This window comes from Vipera berus (assembly GCF_964194415.1).
Source record: "Vipera berus genome assembly, chromosome: 17".
NCBI lineage: Eukaryota > Metazoa > Chordata > Lepidosauria > Squamata > Viperidae > Vipera > Vipera berus.
This window is the reverse complement of record NC_138220.1, coordinates 843,918-861,134: the sequence shown is the minus strand read 5'-3', so window position 1 is coordinate 861,134 and position 17,217 is coordinate 843,918. Positions and strand designations below refer to the sequence as shown.

Here is a 17,217-nt window from a genome sequence, read left to right as displayed (position 1 = left end):
AAGCTTTGCGCTGCGTCCCCAGTTCCTTTTGTTCTTCCCGGTGCCCTCCTTGGCGTCCTCGCAAAACGCATCGCCGGAATCGATAAAGATTTATTCCAGCTTGCCTTTGTGTCGCCACGGCTCTCCCTTCCGGCAGCCGGGATCTTCGGGTGGAACTGAGACGGTCTGGGCCCTGAGACGGAGGGAGGATGGAGAGCCGACGGAAGGTCCTTGGGCCCGTGAGAGGCCGCCAAGAACAGTCAGCTGGAAGGGACCTGGGAGGTCTTCTAGTCCAGCCCCCTGCTCGACGCAGGATTTCTTGAGACATTCTTATATTGCCTGTCCAACCAACGTCCCTTGGAAGACTTCCAGCAAAATGGAACCGTGCAATTCATGAGGCAGGCTGTTCCACCGGTCAACAGCTCTTATTATCAGGACATTCCATGGAGTATCTAACCTGAATCAACGTCAAGGAACTACCTTGACAGCTGGGCCCAAAATTCCTGTTGTTAAGTGAGACACTTCTTAAGAGAGTTTTGCCCCCCATTTGATGATCTTTCTTGCCACCGTTGTTAAGTTAGTCACACGGTCCTTAAGTGAATCTAGCTTTCCCCTTGGCTTGGCTTGGCAGAAGGCCACAAAAAGGGATCACCCTGCCCCAGAACAATGAGGCCGTCATAAATATGAGTCAGTTGCCCAAGCATCCAAATTTTGACCACCTGACCTTGGGGATGCTGGGACGGTCGTTAAGTGTGAAAAACGGTCTTAAGTCGCTTTTTCCGTGCCGTTGTAACTTTGAATGGTCACTAAATGAACTGTCGTAAGTCGGGGACTACCTGTACTGGATAGGCTGGGGAAGGCCTGTGTGCCAAAGAAAAATGACACCAAAAATGATGATAACAAACCATCCACATTCACTCCCTTCCCTCTAGTCAGCTTCACCCCTGCATCCAGAATTGCAAAGAAAATGGATTTTTAAATATGTGTGTGTGTGTGTGTGTGTGTGTGTGTGTGTGTAAATAAATATATAAATAAATAAATAAAATAAACACAACAACAGAAGACCTGGTCACCTGCCGGCTTTTCTCAATCCACCCCAGGTGAGACACGGGAGTTCATTCTTCAAATCCTTGCAAAAATATTTATAGCCAATGCCAGGATCCCACTCCTCTCTTGCAGCTGCTCTTCCCCCCCCAAAAAAGCTGCATTTTTGCAGTTCGAATTGCATTCGATTAACCTGGCAATCGTCCCAGCTGCATTTCAGCAGCAGCCCAGTAATTAGAAACTGCAGCTTTTTTTTTTAAGAGGAAAAAAAAATGAAAAAAAGAAAGCGGCTGCAGCAACCGAAAAAGGACTTTCACCTTGGAAGATCTCGGTTTGAGTTGATCGCTAATAATAGCGTCAGGGTTTCCTCAAATAACTGTGCTCATAAATACTTCAAGGAAAGCAACGACAGCAGAAAGCTGAGCTGGAGGTAAAAATTTAAATTTCAAAGCCGGGCAAAGGCAGGAAGCAAGCTCCTGTCGCTTCCCCCCCCCCACCCAGGTTGGGGACATATTTTCCGAGATGGGGAACAATCATAAAGGGAAAAAAGACGATGCTCCAAGATCCAGTGGGTCAAAAAGGACCTTGGGGGGGTGGGGGTGGGGGGGCTTCCTTCCTGGATGCAGGCAGTCCTCAGGTTACGGCCAAAACGGAGCTGAAAATTTCCCAGGCAGTTTGTTAAATGAGTTTCGCCCCAATTTCTGTGGCTCTGGTCTGTCAGGTGTCTGATCTTATCTATGTCAGAACCATAAAATCAATTTTGCACACTGGGTTTTTTTTTGGGGGGGGGGAAAGATTCCTGCACCCTTGGCCGGGGGTGGGTGGGAATGGGGTTTATGAGGTGGTCTGAAAGCGGAATTAAGGATGAGCCCCAGTCAAGGTCACACTAACCCAGCTGAGAAACGTGTGTGTCAACAATTTATACTGGCTAGAGAAGAGGGAACAAGGGTACCTGGCAACGTTTTGGTGACTGGAGGAAACCGTGATTCTCCCAAGCTTTGGCAGATGTCAGTCTGCAATTAATCCACACGTCTACCAGAATAGAAGAGTTGGGAGGGACCTCGGAGGTCATCCAGTCCAGCCCCTTGCTCCAGCAGGAGACCCTGGACCGTTCTGGACAAAGGGCTGTCCGGCCTCTTCTGGAAGGCCTCCAGTGATGGAGCAGCAGCCACAACCTCTGGAAGGAGACCGATCCACCGGCTCCACTTTCTACAGCGCAGAAAGCCTTTTCAACACAACTCCGACTGTGTTAGCGCCTGGCCATTTTTCTTCTCCTTTGTGAACTCAGCGTAATGGCTCGCAAAGGTTTAATCTAAGCAAGTGGCTAGAAACGATTTTCAATCTCACATGAAATGAAAAAAGCAATTCTTGGATTGGGCAAGCTGAAAAAAAGTACAAAATTGCCAGTAAAACCTTTCTAAGAATCAAAGGTGTCGTTTTGCCAGCGTTGAGAGCCTGACAGCGAAAAGCCCGCCGGCAGGTGGGGAAAAAGATCGGGCTGTTGGTGCAATTAATCAAATAATTTTTTTATCGGCCCCCCTAAAGCTTTCTGAAGAAGAAAAGCCGTCTTACAGGCAGTCCTCTACTTACGACCCACAAATTTCTGTTGCTAAATGAAGCGGTGGTTTAGTGAACGGTGGCCAATTTTACGACCGTTTTGGCCACGGTTCTTAAGTTAATCACTGCAGTTGTTAAATGAATCACTTGGCTATCCAGCAAATCCAGCTGAAACTGCTGGGAGTGACACAGTTGCCAGGTGAATTTTGCCCCCATTTTACGACCTTTCTTCCCACAGCTGTTAAGTGAATCGCTGGGGTTAAGTTAGTCACAGGGTCGTTAAGCGAATCCGGGTTCCCCCATTGACTCTGCTTGTCGGAAGGTCGCAAAAGGGGATCAGGCGACCCTCGGGAGACTGCGACCGTCATAAATACGAGTCAGTTGCCAAGCGTCTGAGTTTTGATTAAGCGACCGCGGGGGGGGGGGGGAAATGCTGCGACGGTCATAAGTGTGGAAAAAACAAAACAGCCATCGGTCTCTTTTTTTCAATGGTCGCTAAATGAACTGTTGTAACTTGAGAACTACCGGTGGCCCGTTTTTCTTCTTTAACACCATTGTGACCCCTTGAAAGTACCAGCCCATTTCAGTCTCGAAAACAGGAGCTGGAATTTTAATTTTTTTCCTTTCCTTGTGAAGCGCTTCCTATATTTAGGCAGGGGGTGGGGTGGGGGGGCTCTTCGCCCACCCCAATCCCGGTCTCCCCCACACCCCTCCCCGATCTTTGCAAGTATATTTTTGGCGAGGTTTTCTTTTTTTATCCCCACACAGACATTACACCCTGTCTTACCATATGCTATTTCTGCAAAGCTACTAAAAAGAGAGGGAGAGAGAGATGCAATGACGGAGCAGCCACAACTTCCAAAGGCGGCTATTCCTTCCTTCCTTTGCTCCCTCTGCTCCTTCCTTCTCTCCCTTTGACCCTTCCTTCCTTCCATCCATCCATCCAACCAACCAACCAATCAGCCTTCTGTCTGTCGTGCATCTAACTATTCAGAGTCATAGAAACCTAAGCTTGGAAGGGGCCTTTGAGGTCTTCTAGCTCAACCCCTTCCTCAAGCAGGAGACACGAGGCCATCTCAGACAAATGGCCTGGTGCCCCCAATTTCCATTGCTAAACAAGTCACTTCTGAAGTGAGTTTTCCACCATTGAACAACTTTTCCTGGCCACGGTTGTCAAGTGAATCCAGCTTCCCCATTGCCTTTGCTTGTCTGACGGTCGCAAAAGGGGATGGCGTGATCTTAGCACGCTGCGACCGTCGTAAATATGAGTCAGTTGCTGAGCGTATCAGTTCTGATCACGAGACCATGGGGATGCTGCAACCTTGTCTGAAAAACGGCCCTAAGTCCCTTTTTTCAACGCCGTTATAACTCTGAACAAGCTGTTGTAAATCAGGGACCACCTTATATGTAGGAATCAACGAAATTTTGACCCACAATTCCAATTTCAGAGCAATGAACACCCCCCCCCAAATTCTGCTGTCCTCAAAGTCACTGTGGTTTCTCCCCCCCCCCTTTTTTTTTTCACCAAGACCTTCACGGTCCAACTGGCCACTGCGAGGCAGATAAAAAGTCACATTTCTGCAAAGACGGTGACATTTGCAGCCTAACCTTTCCAGCGGGTGACTTCTTTTGACCTCCACCCAAATGAAGCCTTCAGCCAGCGAAGCAAGAAGCCCAAAAATGTCTTTTTCAGAGATGGGGGGGGAAGAGATGGAGAAGAGAGAGAGAGAGGGGGGGGAGGGAGAAGACAGGGAGACGGCTGTTAAGTCAGGAGGTTTACCTGTTAAAAGGTGAGACTTTGAATCCTTTGCCAGGCAAAGAGTCTGGATTTCAAGGGAAAAGCAAGCGGTCCCGACAGGCGCCACAAGGCCAGGAGAGGGGGAGAGAGAAAAAGGAGGAGAGGAGGGGAGAGAAGAAGGGAGGAACAAGATAAGAGGTTTGGGGGGGGTCCTTTGCTTCTTATTAAAGCCATTTCTCAAGCTGACAGGCAGCCAGAAGGGGGGGGGAACAGGGAGGAGGAGGAAGAGGGGGAAGAAACAGGAAGGAGGGGGAAGAGGAGGAGGAAGTGAGGGAGGGAGGGAGGGAGGGAGGAGGAGGAAGAGGGGGGGGAAAGAGGAGCCCTTCCTCCAGGCTCTGATGCGAAGCGCGCTGCCTCTCCATTGATCTCCCTCCCGGCCGCTGTGATTGGCTGGGCTATGGGATCCTTTGATCGGGCGCCTTCTAATTAAATTGAAATGGACGGAGCCATTCCTGCCACTGACTTCCAGAGCAGGGCTATTTTTAAGAAGGCTGAGCGCAGCAGGATTCCCACACAGCACCTCCAGCTGCCCACAGAAGCTGGAGAAGAACAAGCAACAGCCCCCTCCAAGATCACCTAAACGGCGTTCCCTCAATGCAGGGGCCTTCGAACCTGGCCCTTTTATGACTTGTGGACTTCAACTCCCAGAATTCCTCAGCCAGGCACATTCTGCAGTGCAACGGTCGCTAAACAAACGGTCGTTAAATCGAGGACTTCCTGCACAGAGAGCCAAGAGCAGGAAGAGACCCCCCCCTTTTTTTTCTTCAACCCCCCCCAAGCTTTAGAGATTCTGCTTCAGCAGAGAAGGGAGTATTGAACTAAAAAACAGTTGATCTTATTTTCCTCCCCCCCAACCCAAAAGGAGGGTGGGGGGAGAAATAAAAACTTCATTTAATACAGTGACATTCCCAACTCCCAAGTTTATGATTCAATTACGAAAACACAAAGGAAGGAAGAGAAAGGCCAGCCCATTTGTTAGGGGCTCTGACAGGTAACTCTGGTTTAAAAATAAAACTGCTGATTTCGGCTTTCTCGGCCCCTTCCCTTCGCCTCGATCGGAGATCCTGGGATCCAGCCAAGCCTAACGCCCAGCAAGGGCAGCTGCTTCGGATGCTAAATCCCGGAGGATTTGGGAACCCCCCAAAGGGAAACTCGATTCCCTCTTGAACGGCTGAGGCCATCAGATGTCAGAATGTCAGATATTGGGGAAGGGGCTGGGATGCTCTCCGCAGAATTGCCCACTGCCTCATCTCTGACACAAGGACACAAATGCAGTAAATTCATTTTCGGATTCAACATGGAATCACTGGGCTAGAGGGGACCTTGGAGGTCTTCTAGTCCAACCCCCTGCCCAAGCCAGAGACCTTTACTATTCTGGACAAGTGGCTGTCGAGTTTCTTCTGGAAGACCTCCAGCAGAGGTCTTCCTCCATTTTCCTTCCTTTCTTATTTATTTCCTCCCTCCCTCCCTCTTTTCCTTTCTCCCTCCCTCCTTTCCTTCCTTCTCTTCTCTTGATGGAGCACCCACAATTTCCACAGCAGAGGTTTGGGACCCTAAAAAGAGGCTTTAAAAGTCTGTAATTATCAAATTATTAAATATTAAAAGGTTCACTGAATAACAGCAGTGCCATTATTTATCCTGCCCCTAGCATTTTGCAAGATAAGAAGCCTCACAGTAGAGTAGTTCAAAAGTTCAATAGATCTATACTTTATCTGCAAGTTTTCAGATCATTTTTTAACTGAAGCCCAATAAATCTCGGGTCTGAATTATTGATTGTGCTTTAGATTGGACGGTAATTTATCTGGTCCTTGACACGGTAGATTTCCAGAAACGCTGGCGTATCAATTGATTTGTGCAATGTATTATAATAATAATATTTTAGCATTTTATACAGCAATTTTTGTCTTCAAGGACAAGGAACTCGCACGTCCCCTTGCTTACAAGAAGTAAGTAGGTTTAAACCAATTTATTTCCTCCCACGCTTCTCTGGAATTTCTACTTCTCGTTAATACAGGACAATTTAGACAACAGGTTTTGCCCACACGAGCAGATAAAAGTCCCTTACTCAGAGCTAGAACTAACTCAGGTTTCCATCCTAACCAGCATCCATCCTCACAGAGACTGGAGATCTTTTCAATCTGGAAATTCAAATTTTTCCTTTCACGCAAAACAGTCTCTCTGTTTTTCTATTTTCAGCACCTGGTGAGCATTAAGGTCAGTGACACTCAAGGGAGGCTGGACTGAGTTCCTTTGTGGCAACCGTGGGATACTAGGCTGGTTCCTCTTTTGACTCCGCCTTGCCCAGGTTCTGCCATTCCTTCTCGTATTACCTCATACAACGGACAATCCTGGAATGGGATTCGTCTTCCCGTGGCGTCTGCCAGGTCTTTGTTATCCTCCCCTCAGTGTGACTGTGGGGTCCCACGTCTCAAACCGCAGACTGCATCGTGATAAAAGCTGAGGGCATATACCGGTCCAGTATCTTGATTTTTTGTAAAAAAAATATAAACAGTGCTGAGCTTCAACATAGCCTGGACGTTTGAACACAGATCTTTTTTAATGTTGATATTTTATTGGGTTCCACCAATCTAGTTGAAATGTTAATTTATATTACTAGTCCATGTGTGGTGTGCTGTATGCTAAATTAATTAATTAAACCTCTTCCACCTCCATGTTCTCCAATATGAATTGACACGATCTGATCGGCATCAATCACACCAACGGGGGTCCTACACCCTCCAGAACACCAATGTTGAGGCCGAGAGCCCCCGAAAGGCTGGATTTGGCTAAGCACTTCACACACACACCCCAAAAAAGGCGTACAAAATGCAAAGCACGCTGGTGGTGCTCGCCTTCTGTTAGCGAGGCATCTTGACAAAACAACGCACAACCTACAAGGGCCCCAAAGGGGAAATTAAGGCAGCGTGAATTTCCCTCCATCAGCTCAACTGGATCCTACGCTGAGAGAAATTGCTCCCGTCTCCTACACAGCCATCCTACATCCTCATTATATAATATTAGAGAGGAAGGAACGCCAGTTCTTGTTTCGTTGGGTTTTAAAAGTAAGTTTCTTAGCATTGCAAGCCATCATGAAGTGCAAACTGACTTAAGCATGCTGGCTAAAGAGATGTCTACGTATGTATGTGTGTGTATGTGTGTACACAGATGATAGATAGATGGATGGATAGATGGATGGACAGATATAGAGATAGGATGCCAGATGGATGGATGGATAAACTGACCCACTGCAACGGGCAGAAGGTGCTCTCAAAATGCTTGTGTTGCACCAACTGCAAGTAGCCCAAACCACTTGTCCGGCTGCCCAGAGGATGCATGGAGCACAGCTCCCGCTGACCATTAGTTATCTCCTAAGGGCTGCCTTCAAAATGCTCTCTCGTTTAGGCTACCCCCTATTTTAATGCTGCATTAGTAAAGAAAATTGGGGGGGGGGGGTTGGTTTCCTTCATATTGATACTCGAGGCAAATGCTCTGGGTTTATTAGCCGAATGAATCTCGCTCTTATGACATTTTCAACCTTACAGCTATGGACTCACCGGGTCCTTTTTGGTGCAAACGAGAACGATCGTGCTGTGACTTGGCATGCGACACAAACCCACAACTCCCAAGCTCTCTTCCCAATTTTGCCACCAGCTCCCAGGGACAGCAGCTCATTATATATCTAGCAGCCACAAATGGTCAGAGCTAGCAAAGAGATGACTTGCCCTGACTGTACCAGTTGCAGTGAAGATTTGGGGAGTGGGGGAATACAGACAGAATAACAGGGTCGGAAGGGACCTTGGAGGTCTTCTAGTCCAACCCCCTGCCCAAGCAGGAACCCCTATATCATTTCAGACAAAGGATTGTCCAATCTTGTCTGAAATGGTTAGGGTTAGGGGTATATCTTATCTGAAATGGTATAGGGTTTCCTGCCTGAGCAGGGGGCTGGACTAGAAGACCTCCAAGGTCCCTTCCAATTCTATTTCTATTTCTATTTACTTCTAGTTCTACTTCTTCCTCTAATTCTATTCTATTCTATTCTATTCTGCATTTCTATATTTGGGTTCTATTTCGTATTTCATTCTGCATTTCTATTCTATATTTCCATTCCATTCTAAAGTTATGCAAAGGGTGGGGGGATAGGCTGGTATTAATTACCACTTTGTGTGTGTGATTCAGTAGCCACGCACCTTTTCAAAGCCTTCAGCACAACATTGTGCTTCTCAGTTGTCTACAAACATGCATGGGCTTATTGCGGCTAAGAATGGGTCGAAGATCCCATCATCTACCAAAACGGACGGCCCGGCTGCTTCCAAGTGTTTGGAAAGACTCAAAACTCTGCTGCAAACTTTCAAAGAATTCTTAGCTGGGGAGAAGAAAAAAAGATCTACTTTTACCGCCTTCCATTATTGATTTCGCTCGCCTTCCCACACAGTTATTTGAAGGATGGATGGATGAGACTTAGAGACAATCTGCGTTTGTTTTTTACAGGAAAGCTTTTAATGCTGTCCTGTTAGCAACAACTTAGAAAAAGAAAGAAAAAACACTTTTTAAAAGGCTCCACCACCGAAGCTTCCTGGCTGCTGTTGTGTGTAACTCTTTAAGGGCCAGGCTGCTCAGAATCACGCTTAGCCAGGCGCTTTTACCATCACTGACGTAACACCGAGGGGGTTTTAAATGTTAAAAAAAAAACCCACTAATTTCTACCTTGAAAGCCTCAGGTGTTTGACAAAGGCTGGGAAAGGAACAAAAACCAGCTCCCGTCCACTTATTAGTAGTAAAAGCAGTAGCCAATCTGAAGCGTCTCAAGTAATGGCAAATGAAATGCAAATATTCCAAAGAAATTTTCAAAGTCTTGAAGCTTCTAAGCAGGTTAATAGGAAGGGTTGGTTGGCTCTTTGGAAGTTGAATTTGTGGAATTTATCAAGTATCGGTTTAACAACTGAGCCGATCATTTCCGGATCCGGCTTTTAAAGTATTTCAGTCCTGTTTATTAAGGGACTGTACTTATAAGAGTTACACTCCCTTTAACAGCCAGTTTTTAATATGGATATTATTACATTAATAATAATGAGGGTTTTTTTTAAGTTAAAAGTTAAATTTAAGTTGAAAAACTTCACAATATTGAGTTTGTAAGTTAAGTTTTTAATATTACACTACAACGAGCTTATTTACAAAGTTTGGAATTTTCTAACATTTTTAACACCGATTCTGTGCTCCTGAACCAAAACAGACAAATCAGGGGTTAAGTGAAGGGAGAGAAAAAGGAGAGAATTCAGGTTAGAGACCAAGAAAACTCTGAAGATTGACTTCAAAATGCCACCAGGGGTAATACAGGTAGCCCTTGAACTGGTCAAATATTTGATCATTTTCAGAAACTGAGAATAACTAGGTAGGAAACGCTCCTGAGCTTCTCAAGAGGGGCCAGAAATTTTCAGCAACATCTTGTCTTATTTTCTATTTAAATCTCAGCATGATGAAACTCTTCTCCTTCCAAGAACTTCCAAAAACTCAAGCATTCAACCCAAACTGTCATTTAGGATCATAATCAACCCCCCCCTCTCTCTCTCTCTCACACACACACACACACAAAACAAAGCAAAACAAAAAAGCCATCAACAGCAGCTCCAAAGGATGGAAGTTGATTTCAGCATTCATTTAGCAGCTTCAGCTGTGTGCAATTATAACTTTGATATTAAATGTTAGAGGATAAAATAATGAGGCACTTAAAAAATAATCTGTGCTCCACCGGGCTGTGTTCGGCAGAGATTCGGCCAGATAATTTGTTAAGGCAAAATTAGGCTTTCTATTAAAGTCACAGCCGCAGTCCTCACTTAGCGGACACTTTTGGAAGCGTCAGCGGCTTTTTCCTCAAAACGCGGCAGCTTCGCAAACGGGTAAAGAATCAGTCAGGGATCCTAAAACACAAGGGTGTCCCCCCAGGCTGCGAATTTAAAAAAAAACAAAAACCACAACGGGCTGTTTAGCTCTCAACTTCACAAAAAAAAAACCCACAATGAGATTTATTGTTTCTATTGCTTAGTGTTGTTTCCTCAACTTTGGCAACTTAGTAATAACCAAACAAGAGGGTTGGAAGGGACCTTGGAGGTCCTCTAGTCCAACCCCCTGCTCGAGCAGGAGATCCCACCTAGGCCATTCCAGACAAGGGGCTGTCCCATCTCCGAATTGTTCCCTTGACAACTGTCTCGCTTAGCAAGAAAAAATTGGAGGGGGGGGGGTGGTTCAATTGTGGCCGTAACTTGAGGACTCCCTGTATACAAAATTCATTTTGCTCAAACCTCAATGTTCTGCCTCGAAGCCATCCCAAAGCTTTTGATACCGGCTTCGCTCGAGAGCCTGAACGTACGTGTGTGTGTGTGTGTGTGTGTGTGTGTGTGTGTGTGTGTGCGTGGCACATCAGGAAAGTAGGGCACGGCTGTGCCACACGGCCTGGGTTGAGCCGACAGGAAGGCCCTCTCTTTGGCCCGGAGGCTGTTCCCTTCCTGCCAAGGAAGAAGGCATGGGTGGAGGACAGATTGCTTCGTCCCCAATTTTGGCAGCTCGCTGCAGTTCTCCGCAAGGTTGGGGGTGGGTGGGTGGAAAGTAACCCCCTTTTTCCAGGAGGAAGCACTGATGTATTTCAAAAGACCTGTGGGAAGCGGGGAATTCAGAGTTTGGCAAGATGGAAGACGCTCTGTGTGTGTGTGTGTGTGTGTGTGTGTGTGCGCGCGCGTGTTTTTACTGCCTTAAATATAGCTTAGTCCTCGATTTACAATGGATCATTTCAGTGGCCAAAGTTTCAAGGGCACTGGAAAAAAGGTGACTTAAGGACCGGTTTTTCACCCTTACGACTGTCAGGGCATCCCCACGGCCAGGGGGTCAAAATTCTGACGCTTGGCAGCTGACTCATATTTGTGAGGGTCGCGGTGATCCCCATTGAAGACCCTCTGACAAGCAAAGTCAGTGAGGGAGAGAGAGACGTTCACTTAACAAGCGGGCTCCTAACTTAAGAACTGCCATGGTTTGCTTTACAAGGGTGGCCAAAAGGAGGTTGTGAAAAGTCACTTAACGAGTGTTTCACTTAGCAGCAAAAATGTCGGGCTCCATTGTGGACTAGCGGCATTCTATTAAACAAGGATGGATTTATTTATTTTTCTGTATCTGGAATTCACTATTTTTCGAGAAGGTCCAATAAAAGGGGAGACTAATTAAAGGAAGGGCACGTTCCCACACAATATTTTACTGAAATTCAACTTGCATAGGAGCGTGACATCAAAAGCGAAGCTACTGGAAGTAGAAGTTATGTGTCAAAACACAGACCTGGTTGGCTGTTTTTGGCTCAGCTACCTATGGTCTTCCCAGTTGCAATGTATGGCAGTGAAAGTTGGACCATAAGAAAGGCTGAGCGCCAAAGAATTGAGGCCTTTGAACTATGGTGCTGGAGAAGACTCCTGCGAGTCCCTTGGACTGCAAGGCGATCAAACCGGTCAGTCCTAGAGGAGATCAATCCTGACTGCTCTTTAGAAGGCCAGATCATGAAGCTAAAACTCAAATACTTTGGCCACCTAATGAGAAGGAAGGACTCACTGGAGAAGAGCCTAATGCTGGGAAAGATCGAGGGCAATAGAAGAAGGGGACGACAGAGAATGAGGTGGCTGGATGGAGTCACTGAAGCAGTAGGTGTGAGCTTAAATGGACTCCAGAAGATGGTAGAAGACAGGAAGGCCTGGAGGAATGTTGTCCATAGGGTCGCGATGGGTCGGACACGACTTCGCAGCTAACAACAACAACAACCACTGCTAAAACATAACTGGGGTAAGGGTTAAAAAAGAAAAAAAGAAAATAAAGGTTATTTAAGTATAAAGGTTGCACTCTTTTAACAAAGTGACAGTTTATAAATGTTTTGAAAACAACATGGCTAGAAAAAAAAATAACAGAACAGATAAAAACTGGCACATTGTTAAACATCAAAAGAAAAACAATGAGAACTTTTATATTTTTAAAACCGAAATGAATCTTAATTAAAAAAAAATGAGACTAACAATATACAACATTTACAGGCAAACGAGTATTTTTCTATTTAGGGAAGTCAAAGAATGTTACAATTTAAGAAGGTGAAATGTTACAAGCTTACACACCAAAATAAATTAAAAAAAAAATGAAAATTAAATTAAAAATGAAATGGTTACCAAGATAATGCAGGTCAGGGGGTCAAAGGTGAAGGGTCACACATTATTAAAAAGAAATCCAAAATGGCGGCTGCATCAAGATCTCTGCAAAACAAAGGAGTAAAAAAACTAAGCAAATTGCACAGATTCAAATTTACTGAAAAATGAATCTAACACAATGCAATAAATTAACAGATATCAGCATATTCAATCACCTTCCACTTCAATAATCAGCAACTTAAGAAAAAAATAATGTAGGAAAGCTAATGGGGGAAACGATGAGAAAAATATACAGAAAATGATTTTGCTTTCTTTTGAATTAAAACTCTGGGAAAAATAATAATAATAATAATAATGCAATGCAGTCCGACTGGAACATGACTCAAAATACTCCATTTTTAAAATTAAATTTTTCACTTTAACCGTGCTGCAAAATAAACACTGGTAAATCATGTACAGGTAAAGTCCTCAATTTGGGACCACAACTGAGCCCCAAATTTCTGCTGCTAAGCGAGACACGTGTCAAGTGATTTTTGCCCCATTTTACGACCTTCCTGGCAGAGTCACTAAGGGAATCACCGCAGTGGTTAAGTCACCCGGTTGTTAAGTGAACCCCATTGACTTTGCTGGTCAGACGGTCGCAAAAGGGGGATCACGGGACCCCGGATACTGCGACCGTCGTAAATATGAGTCAGTTGCCAAGTGTCTGAATTTTGATCCCGTGACTGCGGGGAATGCTGCAACGGTCGTAAGAGTGAAGAATGGTCGTTAAATCGCATTTTTAAGTGCCGTTGTAACTTTGATCGGTCCCTAAATGAACTGTTGTAAGTCAAGGACTGCCTGTGTTTAGAATTTGGGCCCAACCCTCACAAATGTTGAGCAATTTGTCTTTGTTTCATAAACAACGATACACAAGTCATTCAAGTCCACAAAACAAGCCAGAAGTAAACTAACTAGGTTGTGGCCTAACGCCCCGGTGCAAATTCAGCCCCGGCGGAGCAGTTTTTTTCCCCCTTTAAAAAGAAATTGAGTATCCAGCGGTTATTTGATCCGTCTGCTTTCAATACAGCCGACGTTATCAATGCCAACATAAATTATAAATTAGCGCTTAAGCACCAATTTAACTCTACAATAAAATGGTCTTTAAAAATTGTGATCACTATTAAAGGATCTTAAGTGATTGAAAACCTAAGCGGAGCTGGTTGTGCGTCTCACAGGAGGAGGAGGAGGAGACTGGGAAGGCCTTCCTTCGCTCGCTCTTCCCCCAACTTGCTGCCGTCTCTGTTCCAGAAAAGCCAAGCCTCGCGACTCGTTTCTCAGACTGGAGGAGAGGAAGAAAAGCAGCTAAACCGAGATGATAAACCACGGTTGGGTTCAGACCCTTGGCAGCTGGTTCACATTTACGACGGTCGCAATGTCCTGGGGTCACGGGGTCCCTTTTTGTGACTTTCCACCCGGCAAGCTCAGTGGGGAAGCTGGGCGGTCCCTGATGCTGCAGTGGACCCTGTCCCGGGCAAAGGGGTTGGACTAGATGGCCTCTGAGGTTCCTTCCGGCTCCGATTCCGTGAAGGCTCTGCCCACCGGGTTGACAGCTTGCCAGTCAGGTGATGGACATCAAAGCAAGTACGAGAGCATTTGATTTAGACGTTTTAGAAATCCCACTTTTTAGAAACCACACCCCCCCCACACACACACACATAAACGCATGGGCAAGAGGGCCCCCCCCACCACGTCTCCTCTCTCCTTTTCTGGATCCTGTTTCAAGTGGGCAGCTGCACAAATTGAAATTCTGCCTTTAATGAGGGGCACGTACCATCTCCAAACCATCACGAATTCCCTTACCCCTGCAGCCCTACGTCCCCCCCCCGCCTTGATCTGCTTTATAAAACCGTCTTTTAGGGCTGCGCCTTGCAAGGAGAGGTCATTGATGCAAGGAGGAAAAGCCCACCCCCGTTCTAATCACGGATGGATTATTAGCCATCGTTACTATGCTTTTACGTTTCTTGTGGCAATTACTAGATCGGCTCTCTTTTTTAAAAACAAAATAAAAACAAAATTAAAAAATCCCGGTGCTCTTATTTCGCATTCTCTCCATCCGAGTCGCGTCTTTCAAAGGGTCCCACGGCCACCCACAGCCCTTCAATCAGATTCAAGGCAGGTCGCTTTGCAGCGCCGCTCCCCGCTCCCCACCCCAAACCCACCGGAAAGAAAATGGGCTAATTTCTTGGAAATGCCCCTCTGCTCTCTAGAGGGGCGGGCAGGAGGGGGATGGCAGGCTTCCCCCCTCCCCTTTCTGACAAGCCCCCCACCCCCGGAAGAGGAATTTAAACCCTCCATCCTCTCATTTCTGCGAGGGAAAAAAAACAAAAAAAAAACCCCTCATCTCATATTGCAGCTGTCGTGTGCATCCACGCTGAGAGGCAGGCGAGCCATTTTAAACGTTACAGAAAGGAAGAATCGATACCCCATTGCTGTCAGGGTGAGCGGCCCGCAATCTTTCAAGAGCCGCTGCTGTTTGTATTGTTCTGCGCTCCGAAAAAGGGGAGCCGGGAAGAGCAAGGTCAGGCCGGCTTCAGACCACAGGCTGTGTCACCTTGGCCGGGCAGGTGGAGGCGGGGGGAAGCATTAAACGCCCCATCGGAGACGGCTCTCTCTCCCTCTTTCTCCCTCTATCTATCCATCCCTCTCTCATCTCTCTCATTATCTATCATTTACCTATCTATCTAAGGCAGCTTCTGTGCTCAACTGGGATCTGCCTCAATGTACCTTAAACCTCCACTGTGGAAGGAAAGAGACACAGGTAGTTTTTTATGTGAGGCATTTTCAAAGATTTGCACTTGTATTTCACGGCACGTTTTAGATGATTTTTACACGTTTACATCCACAGACGGGTGCTCGGCTTAAGACCACAACGGAGCCCAAAGCTTCTGCTGCAAGGCGAGGCACCGATGTGGGTTTCGCCCCGTTTCAGGACCTTTCTTGCCACAGTTGTTAAGTGAATCACTGCAGCTGATAAGTTAGGAATCCGGTTGTTAAATGAACCCGGCTTCCCCAAGGACTCGGCTTGTCAGAAAGTCACCAGCGGGGATCCACGTGACCCCCAAGGGGACGCGGCGACCGTCGTCGGTCAGCTGCCAAGCGTCTGAATTTTGACCATGGGGATGCTGCAGTGGCCCAAACTCTGAAAAGCAATCGTGACTTTTTTCAGCGCTGTTGTAACAACGGTCGCTAAATGAACTCTTGCAAGTCAAGGATTACCCGTACTTTGGCAAAACTCTGAATGTGGCCGTACCAAGTGTGACACGGTTCTCCTCACTATGAGACTGATCATCCTAGATTGTTCGGTATATAATATTCAGAAGAGCCAGCACGGTGTAGATGGGAAGGCTCTGGACCAGCAGTGGGGGACCCGAGTTCTAATCTTCCTTTAGGTATGGAAGCCAACCGTACGACCTTGGGCAAGCCATTCCTCTCAGCCCAAACCAGCGTTGGGCCTTCTGACAAGCTGGCTGGAAAAACAAAGGACCCCGTCACATCACGCTTAGGCAAGCTTTGCTGTGAGAACAAGGCGAGTGCAGCGGAAAGCAAGTGAGGCCTGCAATTAGGCAGGACAAACGCAGAATATTCAGCTTTACAGGAAAGGAGGGACGGAAGAACCGTGTTTGTAAACCTGCGCTGAAAACGTAGAGTCGTTCTACATGCGAGCTGCGGCTTTTGACATTAATTATGATCGCATTACCATGTTCTCTTCTGCAACGCTTTCAGATTGGATTTTGCTAGCCAAGTTCTGTAATCCTATTGATTTCACTTGTTTAGATGTTATTTTTACAGTCTTGTGGCTCTGCTGGTTTTAAATTATTTCGTGCCCGCCGGCATGCTTTTTACTTTAGCTTTAGTTTTCTCTGTATGATTGCATGCTACTGCTTTTTCCTGTTTGTTTATAAATATATTGTTTCTGAAGCCATCTTTCAACTGGCAATTGTGGTTCAACACAGGGAAGACGCCGCCCTAGGAGGCACTGGCCTTAAAAGGCGGCTTATCAATATTTGAAGAAAGAGGATGGCTACTGGAAGACAAAACCGTCTCAGCGATGTATATTAATTGGGCTTGGCTCAAGAGGAGGAAGGCAGTGGCTTTTAGATGATGCTCTTACAAATGGAATGTGAATAATCAAGCCATCATCTATAAATAGCTTCGGGGAAGACAGCCACGTTCATCAGCAGGCACAGGGAACAGCCTCAAACAGACATGGATCTCTTGGTCAGCCATGGCTTATTGCCACAGTTGGGACAGAATTCCCATCTCTAGGCAAGGCACTGAGCGAGTCGCAGCCAATCTTTTTTTTTTGCCCTAGTTGTTAAGTGAGTCACTGAGGTTGTTAAGCAAATCAGGGGGTCATTAAATGGACCTGGCTTCCCCAAGCCAGCTGGGAAGATGGCAAATGGCCCACAGGTGTCCCCCCAAAATGCTGCAACCATCCTAAATACATCCCGGCTACCAAGCAGCCAAATTTTGAGCGCAGGACTGGAGGGATGCTGTGGCGGTCGTAAGTGCGAGAATGGTCACAAGTCACTTCTCCAGTGCTGTTGCAAAATTCGAATGGCCGCTAAACAATGGCTGTAAGTCAAGGACCACCTTTGGCCTACGTTTGCCCTGTTACTGATGTAAAAAAAC

At 46.3% G+C, this 17,217-nt stretch overlaps 1 protein-coding gene across 5 annotated transcripts in view; it reads right to left on the bottom strand.

Moving 5' to 3' along the window:
* Nucleotides 1–17,217, bottom strand: part of CAMTA1 (calmodulin binding transcription activator 1) — a 188,340-nt gene that overhangs the window by 163,773 nt on the left and 7,350 nt on the right. The window contains exon 2 of one of the 5 annotated variants that reach the window (XM_081341386.1): nucleotides 12,565–12,648. The exons of the other annotated variants lie outside the window; for them this stretch is intronic. The gene's annotated coding sequence lies outside the window, so the exon portion shown is untranslated. The remainder of the gene's footprint in view (nucleotides 1–12,564; nucleotides 12,649–17,217) is intronic. 5 annotated transcript variants of the gene reach the window in all.